This window comes from Eublepharis macularius, chromosome 15 (assembly GCF_028583425.1).
Source record: "Eublepharis macularius isolate TG4126 chromosome 15, MPM_Emac_v1.0, whole genome shotgun sequence".
NCBI lineage: Eukaryota > Metazoa > Chordata > Lepidosauria > Squamata > Eublepharidae > Eublepharis > Eublepharis macularius.
The window spans coordinates 6548822-6575834 of NC_072804.1; positions in this window are offsets into that span (position 1 = coordinate 6548822).

The following is a 27013-nucleotide window of genomic DNA, read 5'->3' on the forward strand; positions in this document are numbered from 1 at the left end:
CCGGGCTGCTACGTCCAGGGGGAGGGGGCTTGCTGACCCCAGAAACCTCTGATACTGACTATAATGAAATTCTGACAAAGTCTGTTATTCACTATATTTGCTCAAAAGAAAGATGGCCGTGAATATAAGATGCTCCTCTAAAATATTATATACCAAAAGTTTTTTAGTATTGAACATAACTATAACTTTTAATGTGAATTTATAACATCCTCCTCTTTTTCTTGATGGTATATGGAGCGGGGGGAGGGGAATACTCTTGCATTTAAGAACATACAATAATGAATCAGTTCATAGTTGGGACCAAGAAAGTGTTCATTTAGAGAAGAATTTGAGGGGGGAACATTCTACAATCCTGTATCTTGAGGGAGTGAGGAGAAATGTTCCACTTTATGTTGATTACAATATGAATTTTCATTCTAAGCAATTTGATGCTTGCTTTTTTTTTGCTTCTCATATGAGGTATTGTTCATTTCTCTCCAGCTGTACAAACTGTGTACAAATTAAAAGTAAATTTAAAAGGTTTTGAAAATATTTCTCTGGGGCACATGATTTTATTTGCTACAAAACTATCAGATATTGGTTAGTTTTTAAGAGAGTGAAAAACATATCTAGTATCTCAATTTTATGAAGAGGCATTGTTGTCTGAGGGAAGAAGTTACACAAAATGAAAAACTACTAATTAAAAATACCTTTAACTCTCAACGTGGCTTCTCAATATATTTCCTTCTGATTCCAACACACCAAACTGGCTTTTTAACATCATAATAGCACATAAGCTCTTCTTTCTGCTGCTGCATATGAAAAGAGTATTATAGGGCTGAATGATTGCAAATGCCTTTATTTTTGGAGGAGCTAGGGAGCAGTTCTGTGTCCCCTGGCTTAGGACTTGATGCTTATGATTCCCTGTAGAATCACAGTAGCACTAACCACAGGCACAATGCATTCCTGAGCAGCACACATTCAAATGTCATCGAGAAAGGCGTGTGCCACAATTAACCATTAACAGGGCTGGAAACTGGGCCTCTCTTCTGAGCATCTTCAATCTCTTTCTTTTCCAACTTCCCTCCCCGTGTTGTGTAGCAAGGTGTACAGAGAGAGGGTGTGTCTGGCTAGGACTTGGTAGGCCCAGATTCAAATCTTCACTCAACCAGGTAACTCATTGGGTGACTTTGGGCCAATCATTTTCTCTCTACCTAGCCTGCTGTACAGAATATTTGCAAGGACCAAATGGAGGAGGGAGCTCATCGGAGCAGTTGTTGGAAATATCAGCTGTTAGTTTAAGAGATGCCCAGGAGGTGACAGCCAGTTTGTGCTGGTGGCCAGTATCCATTGCTAAAATTGCAAAAAATGTCTGCAAGTTTAGATGGGAATTCCCAAGCAAGTTTACAATCCTGCAGTCAATTGACTTCTATCTCCTCTAAACTTTGTGCATGGGGAACAATGTTCTTTTTTTAAACCACTTAAATGCCACGTATTTCCCTTTGTATTGCATTTCTGGTCTTTTCTCTTGAAAGTATACAAAGAAGGATTTGGTTTCGTTTTCCCGGCCATGTCGGACGCTCCTCTCCGCAGGCTCGGGGGGAACTGTCTGAGCAGGCTGACTGGGCGGTTGACCCGCGAGGGTTAACCTCCAGGACTCCCAGGGAGGGAGCCTGGATCCGGGGCGCTGCGGGAAGAACCCCCTGGAAGCAATGCAGAGGGTAAATTGCCCGTTTGCCCCAACGGAGGCCGGCAGACTTGCGCAGCACCGCGTGTGCGGCCGAGCCATGGAGAACGGCAATAAGCAGATTTAAGGTGAAGACCTGTAAGTAAGCGAATCCCTTCTGATTTTTAAGCGTATGCGAAGGATCGGTGGGAATTGAAGCTAAAAGGCGCAGACTTCTTCCCCTGCACCGAGTTTCGGAACTAAGTTGGCGCCCCCCCCCCCTCCCCTAAGATGGCGACGAGAAAGCAGAGCCCAGCAATGAGTAAATCGGTGACGGCAACGCTACAAGGGAAGGGGGAAACGCTGGAAGAGCTGGTGAGACGAGCAGTTTTCGATGCTGTGCAGCCTTTTGTAGCGAAACTGAATGAAATGGGGCAAAAGGTTGATTCTGTGGAGAGCGAGGTGAAAGCCATTAAAGAAACAGCGACCGGAGCAGAGCAGTCTGCACACGAGAACGCAGTACTCATGAAAGCAACAAGTAAGGAAGTGAAGCTTTTGGAGAATCAAATAATAGGATTACAAGTGGACCGTGCCCAAACGGTATTGCGTCTTCAAAATGTAAAAGAAGAGCAAAGTGAAAATTTAAAAGATTTGGTGTCTGGACTTTTGGCGCCATTCGCAAAGGCAACTAAAGAAGAGATTAAAAACGATATCTTGGAAGTTCAGCGGACATCTTCAAAGTATGCAATGAAGCGGCAGCTGCCTCGCGAGATTATTATTGACTTTTCATCTAAGAAGACTCGGGACACCATCTTATATAATTCGTATAATGTGGACTTGGACTATTTGGGCAATAAGGTTAAAATATTGAAGGATGTTCCATTTTTGGCTCGTAAAAGGAGATTCAAGTACAAGGGACTTGCGGCTTCCTTGAGGAAATGCGATATAAAATATAAATGGCTGTTTCCAGAAGGCGTCTGGTTCAGATATAAAGATCAAACCTACAAGATTACATCGGACGTGCAGCTGACAGAGTTTTTGTTTAACCATCAGGAGTTTCAGCAGAAAGAAAGTTCGAAGTCTGAAGGGGAAAGTGGGGGGGAGGAGAGAGCGGGCGCAGCTGCTCCAGCTGCACAGAGAGAACTGAGACCGAGACGCAAAGGGGGGGGGAAGAGGTGCTGATCCTGATTATAATTTGTATTGTATAAGACCTACCAATCTGATAGCATATTAGAAAGTTAACTCTTAAGAAAAATTGCAGTATGAAGGGAATACAAGATATGTAGTGTAGTGTCTGTTGTTTGTATGTTGATTTGTCCTTTTCCCAGTTTTCCCTTCCCCCTTTTTTTTCTTTCCCTTCCCCTTTATACTTTTGTAGTTTTCTGTAGTTTTTTATGTTAGTAAAAAAAAAAAGAAAGAAAGAAAGTATACAAAGAAGTATACAAAGCCAAAGAAAGCGAGAGATCTCCATCCAATGAACTGAGTGCACATAGCAAATTAAAAAGTCTGATTGGGCCCCCAGCCAATGAGATGCCTTGACATCACAAACAAACCTATCTAGTGGTTGCGACATTCCCTGGATGTCCCAATGATGCAACAAGTCAGTAATGTGCTGGGCATGGCAGTGATAGCGCTCGAACTGGCGCTCAAACCAATGCAGCTCAGTACCATGGTCCAATGCCAGTCAATGATGTCACTGGGAAGTGCAATGGAGGGAAGGACATGCTCCCAGCCTCGTTAGGTGAGTAGGGGTACAAAGTGAAAGGCTGACCTAGGGATCCCATTCCCCTATTGGGGGTGAGGGATGCCCTTTTTCACCCTCCGCCCCCACCACTACTTAGCTGGCCCATGGGGGAGGAAGGCAAGGGAATGGGCTCTCAGGTGCACTCCCAGTGTAATGAGACGACATCACTGACATTGTCACTGTGGCATTTTGCTGCAGGCTGATTTAGGCCACAAATGGATCAAATTGGGCCTATTTGGGGCCCAAATTAGCCTGCTGAGAAGCACGGGAGCACGTTGACGTTCCTGGACATGCCATTGCCAGAAATGACATCACCGGAAATACAGTCATGGGAAGTGCCATCACCGGAAGTGACATCATTGAGCAGCCATGCAATGAGAGCAATAAGAGTGAAAGAAAGAAGTAAGAACCAGGTCTCCCCCCTTCACCCCACTGAGAGGGTAAGTGGACCTGGCAACTCTAGGCTAGCCACATCCCAGCCAGGCAGCCAACTGATGGGCCAGGATAGGCCAAACAAGAGCACAGCCTGACAGGCTACAAAACCTGTCAATCTCTAAGACAGCCCTCAAATGGATTGAGGGCTTTGGAGGCAGGGAAGGCAGGGGTGGGGCAGGCTAGGAGGGGATTTATATAAAGAGGGCCCTGGGCTAGGCAGTGAGGAGGTGAATGCCCTCACTAAAAACCAGTGGATGGAGATCATGGAAAGTGAAAAGGAACAGGGTGGAGCAACCCCCTCCTTCTCAGTTCTGAAGCTTGTGGGTCCTCCCCTGGACAGATGTTGCCCAGCAAGGAAGAGGTGCATGAGGGGGTCTCACACTAATTTTGTTTGGGAAGATGATAAGGTTATGTTTGCTCCCTTCTTCTTTGGAATCATGCCAAAATAGCAAGGGAGGAAGTCTTCAATAAGCAGAATTTGAGGTTTCCTCTGGAATGGAGATCAGGGTAGAGAAAATGGTGAGTCTTGGCTTTGTGGGAGCCACCCAAAATTGAAGTACACTAAGCAAAATTTCTTCAATTTAGATGGGTTTCTGTAAGAAAAGACTGATTGGCCAATAACAACTAGGGGTGTGCGTTTCGGTAATCTGATAACCGAAAAATTACCGAAACATACCTGTTTCGGCTTGTTTTGGCATTACCAAAACTTTTTCTGATTACCGAAACGTTTCAGTATGTTTCGGTAGTCGTTTCGGCAATCAGAGAATCGCCATTTTGCTAGCCATTTGCATTTGCAAGCGGCTAGCAAAATCCTGCAGGAAGCTACAGCTTCCTGCAGGTTCTTTGAAGAGGGGAGGGGGGGAGAAGGAGTGAGTGACTCACTACCTCCTCTTCACCCATCACCCCTCTTGCTAGGAAAGGAGGGAATCCTTGCTTTGCAAGGTGCTTGCTTGCTAGCATTGCACTTTGCAATGCAATGCAAAGCAAGCAGCAAAAGATTCCCGCCAAAATTCCCAGGTAGGGGAGGGGGGAGCAGGAAGGAGTGATAGAGTAGGACTCCAAGGGGGATGTGGGGGGTAAGGCAAGGGAGGGGGCACTTAGAAGTGTCCAATCCCATTGCTGCATCCTTCTTCCAGCCAATAGATTCAAATCTTTGGCAGAAACTGCAGCAGGGGATTTAAATTAGAGGCTGGACTTTGGGACAGCCTCTGTTGCTGCTGCTGAGGAGAGTGAGAGAGACTGCTTCTTTGCTGCCTTGGACTTCTGGACTGCACCGGGTGAACTTCTGCCTATGGAGTGGACTTCTGGCTGTGGAGGATCAACTCAGGGCTGGTGATTCATCAGGAGAGGACTGGTGGAAGGAACAAGACAAGGTTGCCCGTTATCTCCATTGTTGTTCATTCTAGTATTGGAGATTCTGATGATACAAATACGTCAAGATGAGGAAATTCGTGGAATAAAAATAAAGGACTATTCATATAAGGTCAGAGCATTTGCGGATGACATAATGTTAATTGTAGAGGACCCATTGGAGAACATGCCAAGAGTGATAGATAAGATCAAGGAGTTTGGAGACTTGGCAGGTTTTTATATTAACAAAAAGAAGTCAAAGATATTATGTAAAAATATGACTAAGCAGAAACAACAATTATTAACGGAAACAACGGACTGTGAAGTAACAAGTAAAGTGAAATATTTGGGAGTCGAATTAACTGCAAAGAACATAGATCTATTCAAAAACAATTATGAAAAACTATGGACTCAGATAGAGAGAGACTTGATTAAATGGAATAGACTGAATTTGTCATGGTTGGGCAGGATTGCAGCAGTTAAGATGAATGTGTTACCAAGAGTAATGTTTTTGCTACAGACAATACCAATCATCAGAGACTCTAAACAATTTGAAAAATGGCAGAGGAAAATATCAGATTTTGTTTGGGCAGGCAAGAAGCCTCGAGTGAAAGTGAAAGTTTTACAAGATGCAAAGGAAAGAGGCGGAATGCAACTGCCCAATCTGAGACTTTATCATGATGCAATCTGCCTAGTTTGGTTGAAAGAATGGATGACATTAAAGAACAAGAAACTACTAGCCCTAGAGGGATATAAAAAAATATTTGGATGGCACGCATATTTATGGCATGACAAAGTAAAGGTCAACTCGATGTTCCTGCATCACTTTGTACGGAGAAGTCTATACACAATCTGGAAGAAGTACAGAATTTATCTACAAGAAGGAACTCCCTTGTGGGTGGTTCCGTATGAGGTGATAGACCCGAGAGCTGTTGATAATGAAAAACAATGTTTAACGTACAAAGAAATAACTAAAACTGAAGCATCTAAACTCAGAATAAAGACGCAAGAGGAACTATCACCTATCTACGACTGGTTCCAGTATAGACAGATCAGAGACTTATATAATTCGGACTCCGTAAAGGGAGGTATACGAATAGAGAATTCGGAACTAGAGCAGACCCTTCTTAAAGAAGATAAGAAAAGAATATCCAAGGTATACCAAGTACTGCTGAAATGGTATACCGAGGATGAGACAGTTAAAACACAAATGGTGAAATGGGCTATAAACTTTAATAAAGAAATAACAATGGAGGCATGGGAATACCTGTGGAAAACTACAATGAAGACAACGACATGTACTAATATCAAAGAGAACATCTATAAAATGATCTATCGTTGGTACATGACACCAAAGAAGATTGCGCTAGGGAATTTGAATACTTCTAATAAATGCTGGAAATGTAAGAAGCATGAGGGCTCCCTCTATCATATGTGGTGGTCGTGTGAGGTAGCCAGGCAGTACTGGGGGGAAATAATAAGAGAAATGAGTGAAATTTTACAATTTCAAATTAATAAGAACCCAGAACTCCTGCTACTGAACTTGGGAATGGAGGGAATTCCAGCCCAACACAGGACGTTGATATTTTATATGACAGCAGCAGCTAGACTTTTGTATGCGCAAAAATGGAAAGTACAAGAAGTGCCAACTATTGAAGATTGGATTTACAAATTGCTGTATATGGCTGAAATGGATAAGATGACAAGAAAACTGAGAGATCTGGACTCAGGGCAGTTCAACACAGACTGGGAGAAGTTGAAACAACACCTGGAGAAGAAATGGGAGGTGGGAGGAAAACTGTGGCAGTTTGAGAACTACTGAAGTACTGAAGTAGAAGGGGGAGACTTTACCGGGGGGAGAAGAGATAAATGTGAATTAATAAGCAGTCAGATTAATAGATTGACATATATATAGATATATATAGGTTAACAAACAGAACATAGATAGAAAATAATTAACTATAAGGATTAAATATAAGGATTAACTAACAATATTTTCTTTTTTTTTGGTAAGTTTTGTACCAAACTGAATGTCTGAAGATATAGATGAGTCAAATTGATTGACTACGTGATGAGAGATATATAGAATTATTACAAAAAGATAGAATGAGTAATATATAGAGAATAAGTCAAATTGTTTGATATAAATGAATGTATGATTTATTTGGTTTATGATATATAGAAATATTTGAAATTGAAAAATGGGATAAATTGTTTATCTAAGATGGAAACAAAGACTTACAGTTTGGGCATACAATGTTAAAAATAGTTAAGGATGTACTGCTTAGAATAATGGAGAATATATATTTGTTTTAGATAGAGGAAGCTAATAGAAGTAAGGGAAAGGGGACAAAGGGTTGGAAAGCTGTTGGAAGTCAACAAAAAGGGGGGGGAAAGGGAGGGGGTTAGAGATGAAAAAATTGGGGAAAATTGAATGTAAATGTAAAAATAATGGATTCTAACCCAATAAAAATTTTTTCAAAAAAAAAAAAAAAAGGAGAGGACTGGTGGGATATATTCTTTTTTTTTTAGGGGAGAGATGGGAGGAAGGGAAGGCACAGAGTTTGTTTAAACTGATGCTGGGCCAATTTGTTGGCCTCTGCTAAAAAATGTTTCACTGTGACGCTGGCTTTGCATTGCAGTGTGGGCCTTAGTTTTCTTATGGCTTGGATTACTGTTTCAGGTTGAGAAAGAGGATTATTTTTACTGGGGTGGGGGGGGTTCACCACTGCTTGCTTGCATGTTTCCTGCCTTTTAACTCTCTGGACTGGCTCTGCACTGTGGCTGTGGCCTGTAGGCCTGCACTGCAGAGTGGGCCTTGGTTTTCTTATGGCTTGAATTACTGTTTCAGGTTGAGAAAGAGGATTATTTTTACTGGGGGGGGGGGTTCACCACTGCTTGCTTGCATGTTTCCTGCCTTTTAACTCTCTGGACTGGCTCTGCACTGTGGCTGTGGCCTGTAGGCCTGCACTGCAGAGTGGGCCTTGGTTTTCTTATGGCTTGAATTACTGTTTCAGGTTGAGAAAGAGGGTTATTTTTACTGGGGGGGGGGGTTCACCACTGCTTGCTTGCATGTTTCCTGCCTTTTAACTCTCTGATCTGACTGTGGGATACATATCATTGGTATCAATGATATGTTGGCCTCATTCCAAGACTCTGGTATCTTTTGTCCTTTTAAGATTTCATTCATTACCACTTTCAAAAAAGGTGCCAGTTCATTTTCCAATAATTTGTAGAAGCTAGCCATAATTCCATCTGGGCCTGGTGCCTTCCCTAACTTAGTTGTCCGAATAGCCTCTTTTATTTCCATCTCTGTTATTTCTGCATTCAGCTTTTCCTTCCATTTTCCTGATAATATTGGTAAATTGATCTTGTTCAAATATTAATTTAATTTATTATATTTAATTTATTATTATATTTATACTCCGCCCTCCCCGCTTTCGCAGGCTCAGGGCGGATAACAAATACAAACATGTTTAAAAACATTTTAAAACATTAAATAATACATTTAAAAACATTTAAAAACATTAAATATAACAATTCATGCTGCATAGTGGTTCATACATGCCTCTGTGTTTGCATAGGGGTGATGGTTTAACCCCCCCTTCACGGGGGGGGGGCGGGCACTGCCTGGCGTTAGCCATATGCCTGGCGGAATAGCTCTGTCTTACAGGCCCGGCGAAATGCAAGCAAATCTTGCCGGGCCCTTGTCTCGCAAGACAGAGCATTCCACCAGGTCGGGGCCAGGACTGAAAAGGCCCTGGCCCTGGTCGACGCCAGGCGGGCCTCCCTAGGGCCAGGGACACTTAAAAGATGTTTTCCGCCAGAGCGGAGAGTCCTCCGGGGCTCATATGGTGAGAGACGGTCCCTCAATAGTGTCAATAGTGTCCACTCCAGATTCACTTCTTTTCTTTGATACAGTTTTGCATAATACTTAAAAAAGCTCTACTAATAGCCAATTGATCTGTTAATGTCTTACCATCTTCTTGAATCTTAGTTATTACTTTTTTCTCCCTTTTCTTTTTCAGCTGCCATGCTAAATATTTCCCAGGTTTATTCGCACCTTCAAATGACTTTTGATTCAGTTTTTTCAGTTTCCACTCTAATTCTTTATTATTCATTACTCTCAGCTGTTCTTGCAAAAATTTTATTTCTTGATACAGCTTCTTCTTCCCTGGTCTTTTCTTTAATTGTAACTCCTTGGCCTTTATCTTTTCCATAATTTCTTGCCTTTTTTCTTCTTTTCTCCTCTTGTCTCTTGCATTTAAATCCATTAAAGTTCCTCTAATCACTGCTTTGTAGGTGTCCCAAACTTTGTCAATTGAAACATCTTTATTTAGATTATATTGTATAAAGAATTTGGTCTCTCTTTCATCGGTGGAAGATTGGATTTTAAAAACATTGAGCTTGGCTGAAATGGATAAACTAACGAGGAAACTTCGAGAGGAAGATATGGAAGAGTATGTAACAAGTTGGGAGAAATTCAAGAATTACATAGAAAAAAAGTGGGACATTAAAGGGAAGGTGTGGTCTTTGGATACTTTCTGAGGGGAGGATAGTGTTCTGTTACTTTGAATTAATATAGAGGTAGTAATCATTATATTATATTAGAGGTAAAAAATCTAGTCTGTGATAGTATACCATTTTATTGATATGTGTAGGTACAATATGTTATAATTTACTAGGTTATAACGTCATGAATGGGATAAAAATATAAAGGATATTAATAATTTTGAACATTATAGATATGATAGATATATGTAATAGTGCTATCTAAAGATATGCAATGGCATAAAATATATTACTATGACCCATTCTTAGAATGTAGTATATAGCTATTAATATAGGGGACATATATTGTAGGTTATTGGATATTATGAATAGATAGTACTAAAGGATACGGAATGTTAGATAATGGTATTTATCATTAGATAGGTATTATTATATTATATATATTTTAGCTTGGTTAAGGTTTTATTTAAGAGGTAATAAAGGGTATGGAAAACTGTCGGAAGTCAACAGAAAAAAGGGGGAAGGGTGGGGGGTATTACAATATGATGGAAAGTTAACTGTGTAAGTTTTTATATTTGTATAATGACCCATCTAATAAAAAAAATTTTAAAAAAAGAATTTGGTCTCTCTTTGTAGTAGCACTATATTATCTTCTAATTGCAGCAAATCTTCATTTATCCTCCATCCTCGTCTTTTGGTGCCTTTCCCAAATTTCCACATTACTGGGTTATGATCTGAGCCTACTTTAGGCATTATTTCCACATCTTTAGTCCATACCGCCAAATCTTTGGAGGCCCAGATCATATCAATTCTTGATAATGTCGAGTGTCTCGCAGAATAGAACGTGTATTGTTTTGTTTTAAAATTACTTCTTCTCCATACATCTTCCAAATTTTCCTGATCTTTAATTTCAAAAAAAGGATTTTGGCAAAAGTCCTCTTTTTTTGTGAGCACCCTTCGTTTTTTTATCATCGTCCAAATTTGTTACTCCATTAAAGTCACCTGCCAGAATTATTTGAGCATATGTTAGTCCATCCAGTTGGTTCTGTAAATCTTTTTTAAAAATCTCTTTAGCACCATTAGGTGCATAAATCCCAATCAAAAGTATTTTCTTTGTATTCCAAATTATTTCCACTGCTATATATCTAGCTTCCGTATCATTTAAAATCATTTTCGGTTGCAGCTCATCTTTAATATATAAAACAATTCCTCTTTTTTTCTGATTTGACGCAGCTGCAAATTCTTTCCCCAGTTTAGCAAATTTTAAACATTTCACATCTTGTTTCCTAATATGTGTCTCCTGCAGACAAATTATATTACAATGTTGTTTAGATAGCCAGTGAAAAGTGGTTTTACGTTTAGAAGGTGAGTGTAGTCCATGTACATTCCAAGATATGATTTTACACTCCATAGTCAAATTTTAGATCTTTTGGGTGAGTCCTTTTCATAATCCTTTATGAACATTTCCATCTCATGTCCAGATCTGAGTGTTCTTTTAATCTCACGAAATTCAAAGCTCAATCCTTCTGGTATTTCCCATCTATATCTAATGTTCAATTCTTTCAACATTTGTACTAGTTCTCTGTATTTCTTCCTCTCCAATAAAACCCCCCTAGGCAGTTCCTTCATTATTCTCACTCTTTTTCCATCAATTTCCAGAGGGTTTTGAAATTGCTTACTCACAATTTCTTCTCTTATTCTCTTTGTTGTAAATTGGACTATTATATCCCTTGGTAAAATTTTTTGTGCTGCATATTTTGAGTTGATTCTGTATGTCACATCTAGAAAGGCTGCCACCTCGTCCACTTCTTTGTTCAAAAGTTCTGCTAGTATTTCTGAAATCTGCTCTTGGGTTGATTTCCCTTCCACTTCCGGGACTCCACGAAATCTAAGTTGTTTTTCCATATGTTTACATTCCACCACGGCCATTCTTCCTTTCAAACCCTTGGTTTCTATCTTGTGTGATACAGCCAATTTGTCAGTTTCATCTTCCACTGTTTTAACTTTCTGCTGTGTCGATTGTAATTCTTTCTTGACCTCATCAATATTTTTGACCAGCTCCACCATCTCTGATTTAAAAGTCTCTTTGAGCTCCTTAATGTCCTTCACAATCTCTCGCATCATATCTTTGATCTCCCTATTCCCCTCTGCAACTTTTTTATCAAGACTGTCCAGCGCCATTTGCCATTCTTTCTTCGACATCGTGGGGCTTGCTTTGCCTCGCTCCCACGAGTCTGCTCTTTTCCTTAGCTCCGTGACATGGCTGATTTACTTTTCTCAGTATAAATGTCAAGTTTTAACAAAATATTTTAAAAATTAGCGATCTTAGTGTCCAAAATGTTGGGCGTCTTTTCTCTATGGTTTTTACTTGAAGTTTATGCCCTTTCCCTTATCCAAAATGTCCTACTTCCACCCAATTTGAGGTCAAGCCCTTTCCCTTCTCCAAAATGGCGTTCTTCCTCTTCCATTTCTTCAAAGGCCACTTCCAGCCAGTCTCTCTTTTGCACTGACGCACCTCCGGTTCCTCTTCTCAGCTCAGCGTTTCTCATGATTTTTCAGCTTTCTCACACTTCGCTATCTCTTTCAAGCCGCAGGTATGTAAACAATAATCTATTTTCCGCGTTAGCTCTTCTCTACAAAGTTCTTTTCTCTCAATTACTTTGCCGGAACATTCACAGTAAAGTTTTAAATCTTTTGCAATTTTTATCTTCTACTTTAATTCAGTTCTTTTACTGATTTTCTTCTCAAAAAGAGAGATAGCAATCTTTACCTTATTAGTCCTTCTTTACGGGTTGTAATCGCTGTTTCAGTAATTAAAATAATCCAGTCTTCCCAATTTGGTGCTGAAGCTTGGGTACAGAGGTCTTAAGCCAAAAACTTGACTCTAGAGCTGCTGCAGAGATCTTTGCCACCCGTCTACAAGCGGGACCTCAAGGCTGGGTGGGTTGCGTAGATTCCCCCCCCACAGCCGAGATCAACTCACCCTCAGGGTCTTAAGTGTACTTGCCTGTTCTCCGCCTGAGAACAGGGGGCTGTGGGCGATCAGCACCCCACTAGCCCTCACAAACAGCAACACGGACAGCTCAGCTCCCCGAGCTGCATCAGCCCTCCATATTCCCCAAGCCAGAAGTCCCTCTGGCCTTGGTTTTCTTATGGCTTGGATTACTGTTTCAGGTTGAGAAAGAGGATTATTTTTACTGGGGGGGGGCTTTCACCACTGCTTGCTTGCATGTTTCCTGCCTTTTAACTCTCTTGCCTGGCTCTGCAGTGTGGCTGTGGCCTGTGGGCCTGGCTTGGCCGGAACCAGGCCTGGCTCTGCACTGCAGGGTAGGCCTTGCTTTTCTTATGGCTTGGATCACTGTTCCCTGTTTCATCTTTCTGGGCCAGCACAGTGAAACCCAACTGGGAGCATGTTTACTGGGGGTGGGTGGGTTGCACAACTGCTTGCATGTCTCCTGCCTTTTAACTCTCTGTCCTGGCTCTGCACCATGGCTGTGGCCTAACGGGCCAGGCCAGGCCGGAACCAGGCCTGGCTCTGCACTGCTGGGTAGGCCTTGCCTTTCTCATGGCTTGGATCATTGTTCCCTGGGTCATCTTTTAGGGCCAGCCATGGAACCAAGCTGGGAGCATGTTTACTGGGTGTGTGTGTGTGGCACCACTGCTTGCATGTCTCCTGCCTTTTAACTCTCTGGCCTGGCTCTCCACTGTGGATGTGGGCCTGGCCAGGCCCAAAACAGACCTGGGCCTTGACTTTTGGGGGTTGTTCAGTTGATGAATCTCTGTTAACATCCCACCTTTCTGTTCCCAGCCTCGAGGAGGAGAGGACTTGCTGCACGCCTGTCTGCCTGAACATCGCTGGACTGCAGGACTGGTAAGTGAGTCTGTGGGTTTACATTTGGATGGGCATAGGGGTGGGTTTTTGCTTGCCTGGGAGGGGGGAGGTACATTTTCAGAACACCGCATCCACACCCCACACAAACACACCACAGAAAAGTTTTTCCTGTTAAATACTGTCTTAGGAAGGTAGGCCAGTTTGTAGGAGTTCAGTGGCTGATTGCCCTCAACTTAATTGATAGGGAACCAAGAATAGCTTGTTTAAAACAGTAAATAGGGATCAGTAGGACAAGCAGTACTTAGAGTTAGGTTATATTTGATTTCTATTCATATATATATACATATTGGTATAGCTGTTAATAGGCTTCCCGTTAGTGCCCCCATAACTAGGGTTCCACTGCCCATCTCTGGCACCCGTGGTGGAGCCAGGCCTGCCTGGGCATACTAGACTTGTAAGTGTCTAAGGCTTTCACTTGTTATTGGGGTTTAAGGCCAGCTCAGTTCCGGAGGAATTCAGCTGTTTGGCAGGCTCAGGTCCCCCTACATAAATAGGGTTGTTTAAAAAGACATTACATTGACCATCTCCAAGACAAGTTACAGAGCCACAGGAAGAACAGATTTAGAAATACGTAGATAGGTCTTGAAAACAAAGTTCACCTTTGTTTTCCCTTGATTATGGAATAGTCAGAGTAGCTTCCGCGAGGGGAAAGGATGGCAGAAAGGAAAGCAGAGAGGGGCCCCGGGGGAAAGGCCAGAGATAAATCTAGATGGGAGGAGGGGAGGGAGAGGGGGACTTCTGCAGCAGCCCCCACATCTGAGTGGAGGAGGCCCTCCCCTGCGCTGCTGCCATTCACCAGCCTGGCTTCTGGTGACAGGAAGAGGATTCGCAAGGCTTTCTTTCCTGAGGCAGCTGCTGGAGGGCCACCCCCAACCCAGGTGTCTCAGGCAGGGGCTGACACTGGGCAGGGGCCTGCTGCTGAGGCGCCTCCTCCTCCAGTGGTTGTGAGCCAGCTGCTGGAGGAGGGGCAGCATGTGGTGTCTCCTGGGATGGATATGGGGCATGTGATTTTTCCATCCCTCACGATCACCCCAGGAACCCGGAGGATGTTGGAGGAATTGCCCGTGAGACCCCCTGTGGGGTGGTCCACCCCAGTTTCCTCTGAGGCCAGCAGCAGGCCTCTCGCGGCTGTGCAGGAGGAGAGGGTGCAGGAGGAAGAGGAAGAGACTTTGGTGGAAGAGCCCACATCTCTGCCCCTTCAGCCTCGTCCATCCCCGACTGCCCGGCTGAGAGTGGGACATGGTGTGTCCGGCCAGAGCACCTCACAGGAGGTGTCTCAGGGTGGGCTCGTGAGCTCTTCTCCTGTGAAGTGTGGGCAACCCTTCAGCTCCGAACTCTGGAATCACTTCCAGAGAACGGAGGACCCCCGAGTTGCCCAGTGCCTGCATTGTAGGCAGCATGTCAGCTGTGGCGGAGATGTGAACCATCTCTCCACATCTGGGATGAGGACCCACATGAAGAGGCACCACCAGGCGGTGCTTCTTTGGGGGGAGATTTCAAATGGCACCACACGGCTGCCAGCTAGCCAGAAGGAGGCAGGCTCCTCTGGTGCTCTCCCCCCAATGGTTCCTTCAGGGCAGGGACGCCAAGCCTCTCTGTTGGAGATGCTTGGTAAGCAGGGCCCTATTGTGCCCAGAGAGGGGATCCAGAGGGCGAGCCAGTGCCTCACGCGCCACATCGTCAATATGGTAGCGGTGGATGGGAGACCATTCTCCATAGTTGAAGACTTCGTCTTCTCAGGGCTGCTCCATGATTTCTTTCCCTGGTACACCATCCCTGCTCGCATGATGTTGAGCAGATCGGTGGTGCCCTCAATTTACAGGGCTGCCAGGGACCATGTGAAGGCACAGCTGTCTTGGGTTGCCAGGAGAACTGTACACTTCACATCCGACATCTGGACCTGCCCAAGTGTGCAGCAAGCGTACCTCTCGCTTACTGCTCACTGGTGGGAACCTGAGGCGGTTCTGGGTGGGGGCCGGGGGGAGGTGCCTAGCACAGCTAGCCAGGAAAGGATGGGAGACCGCCGGGCTGGCTACTGCAAGGCCTTGCTTCACGCCGAGGTTCTTGATGTGTTGCACACGGCGGAGAACGTCACTGCCACCCTGAGGAGACGGAGGAATGGATAGGCCAGGGACCCGCCACCGTGGGATGCATGGTGACGGACGGTGGCAGCAACATGAGGGCAGCAGCAGATCAAGTGAGCCAAGAGCACATTTACTGTGCAGCCCCCAAGCTTCACCTAGTGGTGAGAGATGTGCTTGGGGCAGGCTCCTCCAAGGAACCCCGTGATCCCTGGTCTCGCGACTTCCAGTTACTGCTTCAGAAATGTCGGAGGCTCACAAGTCACTTCTCACACAGCGTGACAGCCACTCACAAATTGCGCCAGAAGCAGGTCAAGACAGGCATGCCGGAGCACGCACTGTCCGCTGACATCAGCACTCGCTGGAACTCCAACTGTGCCATGCTTGAGCACTTGGTGGAGCAGCAGGCCGCACTCCACGCGTGGCTCTCTGAGAGCCACGGTGCGAGTCAGGTGGGTGAGTTCAGCCGGGAGGATTGGCTCACCATCACCCAGACAGTGGAGGTCCTGAAGCCCTTCAAGGACTTCACTGTGGTGGTCTCGTCAGACACAGCGACCCTTGGTCTGGTCATTCCCCTGGTGCACACTCTCCAGAGGCATCTGGCCACCCTTGCAGACCGGGTCGCGCCTTGTGCTGACGTTGTTCCAGCAGTGCGTGCACTGGTGAGAAGGCTGCAGCATATCATAGTTGCCAGGCTAACTCCTCTCACTCAGAATGATTCATGCATAGAATCATAGAATCATAGAATCATAGAGTTGGAAGGGGCCATACAGACCATCTATTCCAACCCCCTGCCCAGTGCAGGATCAGCCTAAAGCATCTCTGACAAATATTCATCCAGCCTATTCTTGAAAACTGTCAGCGAAGGGGAACATACCACCTCAGATCACTGAGCGGTCCTTCAGATGCTTACAGATTGATCCCTTTAAAATCTGTTCTAATATCTTCCCAGCAACAGAAGTCAGACTGACTGGCCTGTAGTTTCCCGGGTCATCCTTCCTCCCTTTCTTAAAGATTGGGATACCATTCGCTCTTCTCCAATCTTGTGGCACATCCCCAGTCCTCCAGGAGGCCTTGAAGATGATGGACAGGGGTTCTGCAAGTTCTCTGGAAAGTTCCTTCAGCACTCTTGGGTGCACCCCATCCGGCCCAGGGGATTTGTATTCATCCAGTGCAGCCAGATGCCCCTCCACAACCTCTCTGTCAATGTCAATTATCCACTCAGGTGTCCTGCCACATTTTCTACTATCTCTAGATGTGCCTGAGTTCTTCAGGGAGAAAACAGAGGCAAAAAAGTCATTAAGCCTGTCTGCTTTTTCTTTGTCCTGCATCAGAGTTTCTCCATCTACTCCCAACAGTGGTCCAATTGCCTCTTTTACCTTGTGTTTGCTTCTCACATATCTGTAGAAGTTTTTCTTGTTGTAGCGAGCCCTCCTGGCCAGACCCAGCTCGTACTGAGCTTTGGCCTCTCTGATGGCTGATCTGCAGTACCTAGTAACCCTCATATACTCCTCTTTAGAGGTCTGTCCTTCTCTCCATTTCCTGAACATTTCCTTTTTCTCCTTTAGCTTATTCTGGAGATCTCTGTGCATCCACATCGGTTTCTTGGAGCCCATACCATGTTTCCGTCTTGCTGGGATAGTGAAGGCTTGAGCTTGCAAAAGCTCGTGTTTGAGAATGTCCCACCCTTCACCCGCTCCTTTTCCTTCCAGCACACTCCCCCATGGAATGACTCTCATCAAGCCTCTGAGTTCATCGAAGTTGGCCCTACAAAAATCTAACCTACGAGTCTGGCTACGAACTTCCTTGGCTCCCCACAGCAACTGGAATTCAAGAAGGACATGGTCACTTCCCCCTAAGGTCCCCACCACCTTCATCTCATCTACCAATTCTTCCCTGTTGGTTAATATCAAGTCTAGTATGGCCAAACCCCTTGTAGCTTCCTCCACCTTTTGAAAAAGGAAGTTATCGGCCAGGCAGGTCAGGAAAATGCATGATTCATGACGCTTTGCTGAGCCTGTCTCCCAGCACACATCGGGGAAGTTGAAGTCACCCATAATTACAAGGTTCTGATGTCTGGATACTCTGCCAACTTGTTTAAAGAGGGCAGCATCCATTTCTTCTCGCTGGTCGGGTGGTCTGTAGCAGACTCCAACAACAATACCCTTTGTCCTTCCTCCCCTTATTTCTACCCATATACTTTCCACCGGGCTGTCCGCCCCATTCTCCATAACTTCTTGACAATCAAGCCCTCTCCTCACATACAACGCCACTCCACCTCCTCTTCTACTCTTCCGGTTTTTCTTGAACAACTCATACCCATCCACTAGCACATTCCAGTCTTGGGAATCATCCCACCAAGTCTCAGTAATTCCTACTATATTGTAGCCCTCTGTTTGCAATAGAAGCTCAATCTCTTCTTTCTTATTGCCCATACTTTGGGCATTGGTATATAAACACTTGTAGCCTTGTACCTTTGTTTAACCTTTCCTACCCATGTTGGTGACCATGTGTGACCCGCGCATTAAGGGCACTTTCGCCAAGCGGGACGGGAACCTCACCCAAGCCAGAGATGCCCTCTGTACTTGGGTGAGGTGTAGGCAGGCCAAGAGGGGACGCCTGTCGCCAGAGGGGACAAGAGAGGGGCCCTGCCGTGCGGGTCCCTCTCACGCCCCCTCTGAGCAGGCTCCCCGCTCGGCCTCCACCAGAGTGCTGATGGAGATGGAGATGCTCCAGTGGGCCCTCAGCCCCTCTGGGATCATGAGGAACGTGAGAGAGGATTCGGTGGAGGTAGTGGTCAGGGACTACCTTGCGGAGCCCTGCGAGCTGCTCTCCACCAATCCGCTCAGCTACTGGGCCAAGAAGGAGTCGGTCTGGCCGGACCTCTCCCTTGAGGCGCAGCGGCTGCTCTCATGCCCTCCGACGAGCATGGAGAGCGAGCGCGTCTTTTCTCATGCGGGCGACATTGTCAGCCCACATCGCTCTCTCCTTCTCCCATGGAGAGTTGAGCAGTTGACCTTCCTGAAGGTCAACTCTCGCCTCTTCGCTTTCTCAGGACTGGACTTCCAGAGTGACTGAGGTGAGCCCAACTTGTGGCCTGCATCCTCTGTGAGTTCAGTCCTTTGGAATCACACTCTCCCCTGCATAAAACTCTGTAGACACAGTTAAAACCGGCCAGCAGAAGGAGGTTGGTTAGGAACCAGTGGCAAAGGGAATCCACCCTGCAATTTGAACACCCCGCCCCAAAAGGGAATTTAAAACATCTCCCAGTACTGTGACAGACCCTGTGGGACCAAATTTATTCTGAAAAATAATGACATGCCCCAGAAATGTTGATTGCCGCTGGAGGGAGAAATAGTTTAAGATAGGGACTGCTTAGGTAGGGATGCTGATGTGCAGTGTTAAAATGTTTAATGGTTTTTGAATGTTTTAAATGTTTTTTCAAAGTTGAAATGTTAAAAAAAAACCCAACCCCCCCCCCCCAAAGTTGAAATGTTAACGTTGGGTTTGCTTGGTGGGGTTGGGGGACAGTTGGGGGACCGTTGGGGATGGGCACCAGCTGATGATGATGTCTCACAGATGTTTCCAGGTAGATGCTGAGGCTGGTGTGTGTGTGAGGGGGAAACCTCTGCAACAGTGCAGATGTATTTTAATAAGAGCGGGGGTGATAACACAGGAATTTGATATGTTTCTGCCTTGCAGTAATTATTGAGAATTAACATCTATCAAATTGGTAATTGAGTAACTGCTTTGAGAAAGGGGAATCCGGAACGGGCACCTCTTGCTGGCGATCCCGTCAGCAGTTACACTTTTTGTATTTATTGTATTGAAAATTCCCAGTGGCATGTGCAATAGGAAATAATACTTTGACATAAGAAATATTATTGGCTATATATGAATGACACAGTTGAATATTTGAATGAAATCATCATATGTATGGACAGAAGAGTGTGATATTGCCATTTGTACTTTTGAATGGTATTTAAAAGCCCTTTCAAATTGGTTTTGAAGACTCAATAGAACTATTATAATACTTGATATAGTTAGTCGGGCACGGTCGTATATATAGTTGGTTGGGGGTGGATTTGGGTCTGTGTGTGGCTGCTGGGGGGGAATTGAGTCTGTGTGGGTCTGTGTGGGGTGGATTTTGGGGGCTGAGAGCATCTATTTGGGGAGGCCATAAAATGGCCCCCCAAAGTGGGAGCAGGCTGAGCCTTGGTGGAGGGTGGGAGGACAGGTAGGAGGAGGTCCCCTCAGGGTTGGGGGCATTTAGCATGCAAAATGTCACCCCTACCCAGAAAAGCCTCTCCTTTCTTTCCCCATAGGAAAAAAGGAAGAAAAGGAGGGGTGAAGGGCAACTACTTGGGGAGGCCATAAAATGCCCCCCCCAAAGTGGGAGCAGATTGGGCCTTGTTGGGGGGTGGGAGGACAGGTAGGAGGAGGTCCCCTCAGGGTTGGGGGCATTTAGCATGCAAAATGCCACCCCTACCCAGAAAAGCCTCTTCTTCCCCCCCCCCATAGGATATAGTGGAGAAAAGGAGGGGGGCTAAGGGCAGCTTCTTTGGGAGGCCATAAAATGACCCCCCAAAGTGGGAGCAGGCTGAGCCTTGGTGGAGGGTGGGAGGACAAGTGGGAGAAGGGCCCCTGAGGGTTGGGGGCATTTTGCATGCAAAATGCCACCCCTAGCAAGACAAGCCTCTCCTTTCTTTCCCCATAGGAAAAAAAGGAAGAAAGGGAGGGGTGTTGAAGGGCAACTACTTGGGGAGGCCATAAAATGGCCCCCCAAAGTGGGAGCAGGCTGAGCCTTGGTGGAGGATGGGAGGACAGGTGGGAGAAGGGCTCCTGAGGGTTGGGGGCATTTTGCATGCAAAATGCCACCCCAGGCCACCTAGCAAGATGAGGACTTGTTTTTCCCCTAGAGAACAATGGAAAGTGTAGGAGGATGGGGGCATCTTGTTTGGGGGGCATAACATGGCCCCCCCAAAGTCCAATCGTTCTGAAACTTGGGGGGTAGTTAAAGAGGAGTTCAGCGAAGGTCCCCACCAAGTTTGGCATGGTTCGGTGGGAAAGTGCCTCCCCCAGGCTTCTGGAAACCCGGGAGAGGGTTTTCCCATTGAAATCAATAGCCAAAGCAAGCCGAAATACCGAAACGATTACCAAATCGCAAATACTGAAACGGCTTGCCATTTCGGTATTAACGATTACCAAAACGGTTTGCTTTTTCGGTAATAACCGAGACAGTAATACCGAATCTCTCTGGCCTTGCACACCCCTAATAACAACTAACACAACAGGGCACAGGTGTGGCAGCTTAGGAGCCTATTCAGGGTCTAATACTGAAAAACTGGGACCAGTGCTTCAAGAGGGTAGCCATGTGGGTTTGCAGTAGAAGAGCAAGATTTCGGTCCAGCAGCACCTTCAAGACCAACAAGATTTTCAGGGCATAAGCTTTTGAGAGACAAGCTCAAGGACCAACACCGGTAAGGTGGGTTGAGTGGGAGAAGGGATGAAGGTGTAATGAAAATTTCACCCGCACTTAAGTCTGTGAACCATGGCTCATCCACATAAGCACTGCTGGTGCAGGTATCAAGTCATAATAACTAATAATAATAACTGTTTATATACCACTCTTCTAGACAGATTAATGCCCCACTGGGAGTGGTGAACAAAATCAGTGTTCTTATTATCCCCCCAATATAGCTTAGAGTGGCTTACCCAAGGCTACCTACTGAGCTCATGGCAAGAATGGGATTTGAACCAGAAGAGTGTCGATCTGCATCCCAACCACTTAACCACTCTGCTACAGTGGGATTCAATTTATATAAATGTGGCACATGTGTCATTTGAGTGATATTCCTGGGGGCTTAACCTTTGCATGCAATAGCTGATATTGACAGGGAAAGGGTCTTGCTTGGCTAGGACTGATAGAGATCTAGAGCAGGTACATCACCATGGCAAAGTAATCCTAGAAACAGAAGTTATTTTAGGAAGAAAATTTGAATTATGTTTTTGGTATCTTAAGTGCATGATATATTTCAGCCTTTATCTGCAGAGTATTGTAATCTCATTTTGTTAGTATGGTACTCATGTATTCAGCTCCTCTTCACCTTATTGGGAAAACTTTTTATACAGAAGTAAATTATACAATAGTGTGATAGGGCTGCATTCTTTTAAAAATAATTCCTTTCTGCAATTTATTCTTGTTTCAAGATTGGAAGTATCTCTATGCTTTGGTGCTGGTTGTCATAAAATGAAAATTATTTGTCTTCCTATGTGTGATTGTTTTTTTAAAAAATTGCCAAAGCAAGATATTCTTCTGAATCCTGGACTAAGTATTATCAATAAAGAAAATTAGGAAAAGAACTGAATGCTGAAATTGCTAAGAAAAGCAATAGCTGTTACAGGTGTGCACGAGAAAATTTCCGTTACATTTTTTAATCCGGGATTTCCAAACAAACTCCATTCCCTTATTTGTTTGTCTTGGTGGGCCAGTGCCAGTTCAGATTTAATCTATTTGGTTATTTTGGTTATCATGAGTTTGGGCCTTTTGCTCATGTGCAAGGAGAGTGTTGGCTGTGCATGTGGAGACAAACACAGTTCTTTTCAAAGGGGGATAGGGAAATGAGGCTCTGGTGCAGCTGTTTTCGCACTCAGTGTTAAGGAAAAATTTCTTTAAAGGTACTCTGCGTTCATATTAAATTTCCCAACAGCCATCACCCACAATTAACGAAGACACTAAAATGGCACTCCCAGGGCATGCGCAGCGCGCTCACTCGGGTGCCACCATTTGCCCTCCTGCATGGAGGGAGAGAGGGCTAGCTTTCCCGGGCATCCGGGTGACTGGTGGGGGCATGGTCTGGCCATTATTAGGCCAGCCTCGCTCCCTCCCTCCGTGCAGTTGCCGTTTGCAAACTCAACCCTCCCTCAGCACCCTAGTTCTGTGGCACTACAGGAATAGCCGGTTGCTAGTTTCCAGGGCCAGGTTTTTTTCACCCCTCACCTGATTGGCTGTTGGTGAAGGGTGTTTTTCGCCTACCTTGTACTGCCGGTCAGGTAGTTGTTGCTGTGTTATGCTTGTGCAGCTTTATGGCAGATTAGTTTGGATAGGTAGAGTGGGCCAGTAAGCACCCGGTGGCACCTCCCTATTGGTGGGGTATGGGAGGTCTGTCTTGGATTGGCTGGCGGGCTTTACTGCTGCCAGCTGAGAGAACAGACTGCCCTGGGACCCCTTGAAAAAGGCCTTCCCTCAGGCTTTATGGCTTGGGTGTATGGCACTTTAAGGGGGGAACCATTCACCTGGCCGGCCGGGTTACAGGATGGCTCACACCTGGGGCAGGGGGTGCTCGCCCATGCAGGTCGAGGAGTAGGTCCAGTCAACCCCTTGTCTCGACCTGTACTGCTTGTTACACCCTTGCTGTTATTAAGTTCTTGATTAAGTTTTAGTTATTGTTGGTCAATAAATGGTCCTGTTTTCACCCAAGCCTTGTGTCTTGTCTCTTCATTCCATATAGAGGGGCAAACAGTGATCCATAAAGAATTAGCTTTATTTACAATAAAACCCAGATGCAGTGCCATGTTCCGACATATGCATAAAAATCAGCCATAGCAGAGAATCTTATATACCGCCTTAAAGTGCGCTGAATACACCAAGTGAACCTTTTCCTGATTTATTGTGGTTTTGCATTGGTGGTAACAAGACTGGCCCCTGAGGAAATGGAATGAGCCGTGAAACAAGCTGAGTGTTCAAGCCGGCAGCTTGTAGGGCCGGGAGAGCCCCTAGTGGGTCCTCCGTCCTTCCTTGATATCCACCTGTTTGGAAGAAGAGAGAAAAACGAACCTTGTTAATTTCTGCCATACAACGACTACCAGCCCCAATGGGATGTCTTCTGTGCCCACCATAGACTGCATGATTGGAACATCACTCCACATTTACAAGGGAACCTTCAGGACTTGATGTTAAGAACAAACATAATCTTTAAGTTTGTAACAAAAGGAGTTTTCCCTCCTGTTGGACTACCTTACAGGGACGTGGTCAACACTTACCTTTTGTATTTGTAATACTTGTACTGTAATGACTGTATAAATTGTAATCATTATATTAATGAATTGTTTGGCATTGAGCACTTTAAAATGGTAGATCATTTCTTACACTAATTGTATTCTATTTTCATGTTTATTTGAAGTACCATCTAAATATTAGTGGCAGGTGCTGTTGGTTGAGCACTAAAAATCAGCAATAGCAGAGAATCTTATATACTTTCCAAAGTTAATTGTTTACAGAAAAGAGATTAAATTGTTATACAAAACTAGATACAAACAATTCCTCAGAATCAAATTCTTCAGGAGACATGGCACCAATACAGGCCTGATTGACAAGATAGTAAACTCTCTCTGTAATATAAACATGCTACATGTCTGGTGCCACAAAGGAATCTTGGGTGTCTTTCCGAGAAGGAGATAATTCAAGCTCAATTCTTCAGTACAAAGTCAAAACAAGAGAGATACTGTCCGTGCAATAGGGCTTTCTAACCCTACTTAACCACAGCAGCAGAAGGAATCTGCTGACAAGAATACACTTTTACCTTCTGTGTGACAGGTCAACTCCAAAAAATGCTCATACATTTATTTACACCCAATTACACTGGGTGATTTGTTGGCCTCTCTAGTTAAAGGTTTTTGTTTTTAACTCTGTAGTTGTTAGAAGTTAAAAATACCTATATTGGAAACTTCATGTAAACTTAGCATTTGTTTTTTGTGAAAAGGAAGTGTATATAAACATCAGTCTGATGTTGTCAGCACTGAAGTTTATTTAATTTCAAGGGCTCCAGAAAATTACAAAGAGCCCAGATGGGGGTAGGGGGGAAAGACCAGTGCCATGGTGCTGTCGGACTGGAGCACTTCTCTGGGCAACCTGCGTCTTCCCTCCAGGAGACCTACATTCCTATGATTTTTTTAAGGCTACAATTTCCCATTCGTTTGCATAGATGATCCTTTGTTCATGCCCTGGAGGATTCCCTAGTTTCTGATTTACTTTTTAAGTTAAGCAATGAGTGGAAGAAGGGGAAGGACCCAATGGGATCAGACTCAGGTCCATCTTCCCAGCTCCCATCTTTCTTTGCATTTTGGAACTGAAACATTCAGAAAGAGAAGAGAACTCTTTCTGGGCTTAATAGGATTTAAAATGAAGTGTAGTTCATCCAAAGGTCTCATCTGCAGTGGTTGGACAGTTCTGCAGAAGGAAGTGTTTGCTTGGCAGTAGCACTGAACTTCATCTATGTTCCTGTGGTTCTTCTGAAGTTCTTTGAACCATGTGTTTTTGACCAATAGTAGAGCACAATTTTGCATACCATGATGTTTACATTGGCCCCTCAACCTGTTCCTTTAATGACTTTAAGACAGAGCCATCATGTATCATTACATGCTATACCCTAAACACGATAGAGCCCATTGATATACAGCTGCCATCAATGGAGTCAGATCTCAAAGGGAGGAGAGGGTGGGGACTTCTGGTTTTGTTCACAGGAAGTAGAGGGGTGGCCCTCTTTCTTTTCTCTGTTTTTTACTCAGTCACTCATTCTCCCTTTTCTGCCTATAAACATTACCCCAGAGTTGAATGAAATAGGAGAAGGCAAAGTGAACAGCAGTGTTCTGTTGCTGTGCCAGAAAATATCTAATCTGAGCAGATCAGTTCTTCTGAATGGGTCTGGAAATAATGATATGGAAATACTTGGGTTTGTGCTATTGTTGCATCGTTTAATGCTGGGCTAACAGTTTTAATCGGAATTGACCAGAAGAGACTGGAATTCTTTCTGGGCAGGATGAAGTTGTTCCTGATGCTCCTTGATCTTAGGAGGACTTCTTTAGCACAGTGGGGGCACCTACGTGAAGGACAGCAGCAGAAGGCCATTGTATGGGAAACTGGTCCACCCATGCCTGCCTCTTCCTCAATACAGCTCTCATTTAATAATTATTTATTATTTCCAATTTTCATTCTAATCTGCACAAGAGCCACCTCAAGCCACTACTCCCCCAAAAGACTAGAATAAAATCATTCAGTTCCTTGTAGCTTTTGTATTGTAAGGAGGGGGTCTCAGATGCTGTGCTAAAGAGCTAGGGACCATAGACATCACCACTATGTTGCCTAATATCTGCTGTTCTAAATATGTGCTCCTATGAACTACCCATGCTTCATGTTGTCTAATGTCAGCCCTAGAATTGCTTATGTTCTGTTTCAACATTTCTTCAACTGTGTATTGGATAGCTAATGCTATGTCTTTGTAAACTTAAACTACCCCTCCTCCTCATGCTCTCCAGCTCACCAGAGGAGTTTGAGCCAACACCGATGGTCAAACCCAAACTATGCTCCCATGCTGCCTGTCAGTGTCAAATCTAGAGGACAACAGAAAATGTTAGTCCAAGATACGCAGACACACACACACAGACACACACACACACAAGGGGTCCCAGGTCCCTATACCCTCCCAGCGGGAGGGGGGACCCAGGATTTACCAGGAGTCATCTTCTTGCACACACACACTCCCAGTGAGGTATGATGATGTCACATAAACCAGGCCTAAATTCACTTCAAAGCCTCTCCAGATTTCCCAGAAGCATATACAATACAATCAACTAGAACACATGGTGCTAACACCCTTCTGAGCAACTTTGGTTTTTCTGGCTATTTGAACAGTTAAAATAAAAACGTTACTACTCTAGCAAGAGAAATTATTTGATTGCCTGGACATAGCAATAAAATGAGGATGTTAGAACAAGGAAGAGAAAATTAGAAATTAAAAGGATTTGCCTCCAGGCATGTTGCTTCATTTGTAACAATGAAGCCCAAGATTATTGTTTGAAGAAATGGAGGATAAAAGAGGAATTATGCTGCATAGATCATTGTAAAACTTGATTTCTAGACTTGCAATTGCCATAAATCCCCCTCTCTACTTTCCAGTAAGCCATTTCATGCAGGTACCAATTACTTTAAACCAACCCTTCAAATCCCCAAATTTAGAGTCATCATATGTTAAAGTGAGCATGCATACATTGTGAGCAGTCCGTCTGGCTTCCGCCATTTTAATAGATACTTATGATATGAAATCATAAGCCACTGAATCTAATGCACATCATATTACATTGGCAAGCCACCTGACTGAGCAAAGCATTGGTGGCTCCCGCCTGGGAGAGTGAAACATGAATGGAATGCGAGTACATGCTCAGTGTCTGGGCGTGATTAGTTCCTGCCCCTCCAAGCTGTGGACACGCTATCTTTGACAAGAAAGCACTTGTGAGTCACCACCCTGAAAATTCTAATCTCCTCTCTTCCCATTGATTAGAACCTGTCCTGCAATCAA